We start from the raw sequence: 5,778 nt of genomic DNA, 5'->3' as shown, positions 1-5,778 counted from the left end.
TTTATAGGTAAACCTTAGCCCCAGGCGAACCCGCCCCCAATGGGCTGGGCTTAACCCTACAGGTGTGGTGACTTCCAACCATAAAATTATGTTTGTTGCTACTTCATAAATGTAATTTTGCTATTGTTACTAATTATAATGTAAATAAATTTGGAGATAGAGATTTGCCAAAGGTGTCACAACCCCTATATTAGAACCGCTGGTCTAATAAATAGATGCATCCATCCATTTGTTTGTAGCAGGAGCTTTTTTTTTTTTTTTTTTAGTTATTTCTGACCAATTTTCTTATGCACAGTATTTTATCCATTCTCCCATTCACCAGCAAGGAAAAATTTAGTTATCTACACTTTGGAGATATTATGAATAAAGCTACTGTCATCAGCCATGCTCAGGTTTTTGGGTGAACATTAATTTTCGTTTCATCTGGAAGCGGGATGCCAATGGTGAGGTTATACCTATGAGAAACTGCCAAATGGTTTTTATAAAATGTCCGTACTATTTTGCATCCCAACATTTTCCCACAAGGGAATAATATTAGGTGTTTCATTTATAAGTATCAGCAGACATTAGAACCATACAAATAAACATTGTTTTTTTTCTGAAATACACTCCAAACATAAATAATCTGACCAAAGAAGATTTGTATGTCTTTGATCATGTGTTTTAGGAGTATTTTAATCTTACCATGTTTGTTTAAAAAGGCCGCCTTACATACATAAAGAGGGCTTTTTGAGCTAACAGGACATAAGGCACTGAGAGGACGTGGATGAAATGAAATAATGAAAAATGGCTAATGAGTTGATTTAGTACATTATTATTTGTAGTAGAAGTTATCTAGCAATTAGGAATGTCCCAAACCTCTGGGTTCTTATTGCATTAGGAGATACAGTAGGCATCTAATATGGAAGAGAGCGGCGGTGAGATAGGACTGCTTGCCATTAGTACACCACAGCAGCATTGTTAGGTGGTGCTCAATCTTTTTTTTTTTTCCTTTTGGTTTGGAGCAGTCTATTGATTTTGCTGTTGTTGAGCTCCAAGTCCAGAGAAATAGATAGTGCATGTTAACAACAAACCACAACAATCTCCCCTTCCTGCGACCTGCTGCTGCTTGCTGTGTAGGGGGCAGCTGCCTTGTAGATGTGAATAATTGATTTTTCAGCTGGCGCCCCAGCGTCAGTCATTTTCATCAGTCAGCAGGTGAAGAGATTCTGCAGCTTCTCCCTGTCCCTGGCTCGAAGCATGTGACATCTTTGCTTAAGAAGGCCTGCAATGTGGTGACTGCTAATTGCCTGTACTTATGAAGTGAATTTGCTTGGGCTCTCATTGTCTCCCTCCAAACCCACTTTAAAGTATATATTACTGGGTTGATTTTATCTCCTGAATTGGATTGGCTGATGAGCTCTGGGCAGCTGTGATTTGTCATATCTATGTTTATTTTCAGCTCTCAGATGACTGGTGATTAGAAGGCAGACCGAGTAGGAGATATGGTATTAGAGGTCATGGAGTCACGACCCAATGATCAGACCAGCAAGCAGCCCTTGCTGTGTGACAGTTAATGTGCTCCCCATATTTCTATCAAACTCAGTCATGTGTTTACTGAGATAGGGAACAAAAAGTCTCTTTGCTAAGATTTTCTTTGAAGGAATCATGTTATATAAGAAGAGTTTCAGTTCTCTAAACTTCTAGAAATGAGGCTATTGGCGTTCTACATGATTAGAAAAGTGTGATACGTGATTATATGAAAAGTAATATGGAAACTGAAATACAGAATTTATAAAAGTTTAAAAACTTTCTAAAAACCCAGATAGGGTATATAATGTGCAAACATATACAATATATATACTACTTATACAGTTTTATAAACCTACTATTTCTTTAACAGTATCCTTTTTCTATGTCATTGAGTGGAAATATATATGTCTTTTATTTTTGTCATATTTTGGCAAATGCTATAAACAATGGCTTAATGAGTTTCATTAGCCTACAGCTATAAATTCCTATCTAATTCTTTCTCGTTTTGATTATTTGTTTGTTTTTTGAGATGGCTCTCACTATGTAGAGCTGGCTTCCTGGAACTTGGTATGTAGCCCAGGCCGGCCTTGAATTTATAGATTTGCCTGCCTGTGCTTCCTGAGTGGTGGGATTAAAAGTGCTCACCACTACATACACACCTTATCTTATTATTATTATTATTATTATTGGTTTTTCGAGACAGGGTTTCACTGTAGTTTTAGATCCTGTCCTGGAACTTGCTATTGTAGAACAGGTTGGCCTCATACTCACAGAGATTTGCCTGCCTCTGCCTCCTGAGTGCTGGGATTAAAGACATGCACCATCACCACCCGGCTTATCTGATTGTTTTTATAGGAAATTTACTACAAGTAAAATGATTGGCTTGAACAGTATTCATATTTAAATACTTAGTTGAATATATGTACATATTCAAATCACTTTGGAAGAGTTTATAATCAATTTATCTTTCAACAGGCAAGGACATAATAGCAATAGACATGATCATTCCCTTTGTTTTTGCTATATTGGCTAGTAGTCAATTGCTCTCATGTTTTGCAGATCATTTTATGTTGAGGATTGCCTATTCACAAACCTTGTCTAGTATACTTTTATGTATCTTTATTTCCAAGAAACCTTAACCTGTTCATGATACTAAGTTCGCTTCATAAATATCTTCTCATGTCTCCCCATTCTTCTGTAGGACTCTGTGATTAGGGATTTAGATCCTGAAGACAGGGATGCTTTGGTTCAAAAACTGGCTCTGCTACTTAGCATCTAACGTTGATTTCTGTTATAGCTATTTCGTACATTAGTCTGCTCATCTGAAAATAGTATCAAATGACTCAAGTCGTGTAAAATACTTAGAATGGCACTTGGTACTTAGTAAACACTATAGATGCTTGCTGTATTTTAATTACTTATATGGTGTGATGTGTCGGTAAGTCTTCCATTTAGGGTAGGATATGGTAGTACACACTTGGAACCCCAACAGCTAGGATGCTGAGACAGAGGCATGTTAAGTTTAAGGCAGCCTGGACTACCTAGAAAGACAATCTCAGGACCAAAAATCTACAAACCAAGCAAAAAGACCCCCAAACTAAAACCAAAGCAAAAAAAGTCATAGCTATCAGTTTTTATATCTGAACTTTCTGCCTATAATTCATGTATAAAAGATCTTCAACTGAAGATTTTCTACTTAAAATAAAAGACAACCCTTTTTGAGATTCAAATATCAAATCTTGTAGGTTGAAAAACTGTTAACACTTTCTTTGGTTATATTTTTATTGATGATGCTGAGGTTGGAAACATCTTGGGATGAAGAAGCACTTTGTTCAGGAAGGTTATTGACCCTTGACAATCACAGTAAGGCAAATAGAATGCTTCTATAGAATAAAAACATGATGCAGTTGAAGTACCTTCCAGAGATTTCTCATTCCAGCTATTAGAAAACTGGATAGCTGAATACAAGTAAGAGTTGGTATTGGTAAGGTGAAAGGGTGGAGTGATTTGAGAATTAAGGGGAGATGAATGTGAAATTCTGGGCAGTTGTAGTAGTTGTTGACTACTCAGGGAGAGCCTTCCTTATCTTTTGAGAGATAGTTTGTATTATTGTGTTTTGTTAGAGCTCTGTAGCCAGTAAAGGAGCCCTCATCTGTGATTATTTGATGACAGTTGGAAAAACGTCACTGGACTAGACAGGCAAGGAAAACAGCTGTATAAGCAGGAAATTTGGCTAATGATATATGGTTTTAAGTAAGTAGATAAAGACTTTTTACTTGAAATTGTATGCAATATCTGTCTATTCATAAAAAATGGTGGCACAGAATTTTGGTTATTTTTTTCATCAAAAAGGTGACTACGAGTTACCCGTATAACTTTCCTTGACTAATAGAATGTAGCATGGGGACTCTAGAACCTCCATTCTCTTCACATGCTACCCTGGACTATCACTGTATAAGGAGAGCTTAGAGGAAGAGCCCCAAGGAAAGACAAGTTAGCTACTCCATGTGTTCTGGCTGAACCAGTCTAGAGCTGTGCAGCTGGTCCAATATCAGTCCTATAGAGACTGGCAGCAGAACTACATAGCCAATGTATAGACTTGCGTGAAGTGATAAATTGTTGTTGTTTTAAGTCACTGAGTTTTGAGGTGGTTGGTTTATAGCAATAAACTGAATGCATAATTCTAGAGGATTTTCATCTCAGCTGTGCCCATTCTTTCCCATTAGGAGTGCTTGGCACAGAAAAGAAATCTAAGGCTTTAACAAAGTTCTTTTTATCTCTGATTGCCAATAAGAATGCATCTATCCTCCCCACTTCCAAAATTGTGTCTACTTTAGTTTTTTTTTTTTTTTTTTTTTTTTTTTTTTTTTTTTTTTTTTTTTTTTTTTTTTTTTTTTTTTTTGCTGGATTTCAGAGGAAGAGCATAAGAGTGCAATTTTGGAATTGAGCCCGTGTTTACAGAGAGCTCCTTGGACTAGCTGTGAGCTCATTACATCATTTAGTTCTTTGTGATTTTCATATGTTGAACTCTTACTAAGTGTCAGGCGGTTTTTTTTTTATTTAAATTCCTAAACTCAATTTCTCCAAGGTTCTGAAATTGCCATATGATTGGGGGTTAGAATCAAGAAGCATTCACAGTGCAGTGGAACTTTTTTTTTTTTAAAGAGTTGGTGTAAGGCTTGTAAAACAGAAGAAAGCTGTTCACCTTTCCATCCTCGTTTCCTCAGCTGTAGAGCAAGGTTTAAATATGCTTTATGGAGCTCTTGAATTCATGCAGTTGTTTCTTCATAACTTTTCAAATATTTTATTTATTATTATTATATTTCTGTATTGATTTCAACTTCTAATTTTGTTTTAATTAGTTTTTTCCTGTGATTTAGGTCAAATGAATTAAAACAGGTGTGTGTGTGCGTGTGCATGTGTGTGTGTGAGTGAGTGTGTGAGTGTGTACTGGTAAATTTGTTGTTTTTACCAATAATATCTATACAAAATATACTTTACTATTTAATTGATTAAACTACAGGATGGTCTATATGTAATAAAATCCATAACTATCTCCAGTTTCATTATGCCTCACACTTAAGTGAGTTATAGTAGTCTAGGCCAGCAAAGCATATATTTCATTCCTTATATTTGATGGTTTGATGTTAGTTGAGATAACTGAGATGACTTGGACAAATCTTAAAATTTAGTAGGCTGACTTAGCTTTTTGCACATGTGTTTTTAAGCACTCCATGTGTGTATATTTGTGTGTGTGTATGTGTGTGTGTGTGTGTGTGTGTGTGTGTGTACCTGGGAAGTTCATGGAACAATTTGCAGGAGTCAGTTTTTTCCTTTCACCTTTTTGTGGTCCAGGGGATCAAGTGTAGTCGTCGGTTTTGACAGCAAGCATCTTTACCCATTGACTCTTCGTATTGGTTCCACTGTTTGTATGTGTGAGGCTCCCAAGAGCCCTGATAAAGAGCAAACTCCAATATGTCAGTACATTTCAATCTTCAGCTCGTGTCGTCTTTGCTATTGTCCTATAGTCAAAGCAAGTCAATTGAGCAAGCTCCAATTTCAAGAGGTCAAGAGATAGATTTCACTTTAAAAATATTATTTTATTTTATTTTCAATACATCCCAACAGTAGTTTCCCATTCCACCACTCCTCCCCTTTTCACACTCTGAAAGAATCAAAGATACCCCGACTCCCACTGTTCGGAGTCCTACAAAAATGCCAGGCTAACAACCATAACATATATGTAGCACAGACCCATGCAGGCTC

Source organism: Alexandromys fortis, unplaced genomic scaffold, assembly GCF_014885135.2.
Source record: "Alexandromys fortis isolate MF-2015 unplaced genomic scaffold, M_Fortis_MF-2015_v1.1 scaffold_256, whole genome shotgun sequence".
Classification (NCBI taxonomy): Eukaryota; Metazoa; Chordata; class Mammalia; order Rodentia; family Cricetidae; genus Alexandromys; species Alexandromys fortis.
This window is presented reverse-complemented; position numbering follows the sequence as displayed.